Below are 1,874 nucleotides of genomic sequence, written 5' to 3'. Positions count from 1 at the left end.
GCATTCGTCTAAATTGATATTGGATGTCCCCAACCGTAAACGCCGTTTTCTCCCGGTCCTCCTCTTTGTTAGGTAGTTGCCAATATCCAGAACGCAAGTTGAACACAGTAAAGTATCGGGAGTGCTGGAGGGAATCGAAAATCTCTGCAACCGAAGGCACAGCCACAACCCGATTTACGGTCAGTTCATTCAAGCGCCGGAAATCCACGCAAAACCTGTATTTTCCGTTCGTCTTCCTTACAAGCACAACTGGGGAATTGTACGCACTGTTGGCTTCTTCGATTATACCGTTCTTCAACATCTCCTGAATCTGTCTATGGACCTCCTCCCGTAGATGGAGCGGCAACGGACGGGGGCCATAAGGTCGAAAGCGTTCTGGTGACAGAGGAATTTCGTGGCCAATCCACGGACAGAAGCCAAACGGATCCTCATCGCCCGTAAACAGTTCGGAATATTCCTCAACCACGGCCCGTATTGACGATACATTACAAGACGGAAGTTTTCGGACACAAAGCTCCCTCACGACAGTGCCTGGATAACCTTCGAGCTTGGCTGCGCCATACTTTGTCACCAGCCTTCCCTGCTTTAGGTCAATCACGGCATCTGTGCCCTTGAGAAAATCAGCTCCCAATATTGTCTGCTCTACGTCTGGGCTGATCAGGAACGCGTGCTGCACGGACTTGTCGCCTAGGCGTATCGAGTGCGTTGACAGTCCGTCAATCTTCAATCGATATCCGCTAACAGCTCTCATGGCTAGCGCGCACGGTCTGTGTTCAGCTTGGTTCCCTCTTTGCCTCAGCGATACGCCTGCCCCGGTATCAATCAAACATAACTTCTTTTTCCCGTCTACCTCGACAATGGCTTGCACGGTAGCTTGTATCAGTGCGCTAATCGCGACCCACCCAGGAAAAGAGGAGTACTCTAAAGTTTTATTGTGTACAAGCGATCGGTTACAGGACACTGATTCTTCCAGTGGCCAGGCTTGCCACACATGTAGCACCGGCTGGTTCGAGCGTGCCTCCACGATTCCGTCTTCACGGCTGCCAGCTGTTCGATGAGTTGGTCCACCTTGGTCTGCAGTTCCTCCACTGATGCAGCATCCCTGTTCTCCTGCGACTGCAACGTGGCCAGTGGTTCCTGGGGCAGTTCTCGGGCCAGACGCTCCAGCTCCTCCACACTCAACTGGCCAGTTGCTCGTGCCAACCGCAACTGCGCACCGAGCGCGGGCTGCACACCTTCGACGAACTGATCCGACAGCAACTGGTGTCGGGACACTCCGTCCAGCGTCGACAAAGCGCGATCCAACAACTGCTGCAGGCCGGCGAAGAACACGGTCGGGTCCGATCCGGGTGCCATCCTGGCCATCTTGAACCGCCTCATAGCCTCCTGGCGGTCGGCCGGCGTGTCGAACTCCTCTGCAAGGACTTCCTTCGCGGCGGCCCAGTCCATCTTCTGAGGGCCACTTCTGGCCGCATCCAGGGCTGCCTTCGCTCGGCCCCTGAGGAGGGTCTTCAGCGCTGCTAACTTACCCCGGTCGGTATCCAGCCCGGCAGCCTCCGCGACTCCTCAGAGTCCCCCAGGAATGTCCGAACATCCCCATCCTCAATGGGATGCGGCCATGAGATCTTCATTCTTATCCTCGTCACGGCACCTGTAGTGGTCTGGCTACCCAATAAGTTAGTTTACCAGGAGTGTGTGGCAAAGAAATAAAAATGATTGCGCTAGGTTGGGTATAAGAAAACGAAGAGATCAGATGGAACAGACTCATTCACAATTGTTCTCTTTAAAATAGTTCGTCGTTGGCCCGGGTCAGCGAATAAACAATAATCCAATTATGTTGGTCCAGAGGTCTTCTTCTGAACAGTTCCCACATA

This window comes from Opisthorchis viverrini, assembly GCF_000715545.1.
Source record: "Opisthorchis viverrini unplaced genomic scaffold opera_v5_55, whole genome shotgun sequence".
Taxonomy (NCBI): Eukaryota; Metazoa; Platyhelminthes; class Trematoda; order Opisthorchiida; family Opisthorchiidae; genus Opisthorchis; species Opisthorchis viverrini.
The sequence above is the reverse complement of the archived record's forward strand: the minus strand, read 5'-3'. Positions refer to the sequence as shown.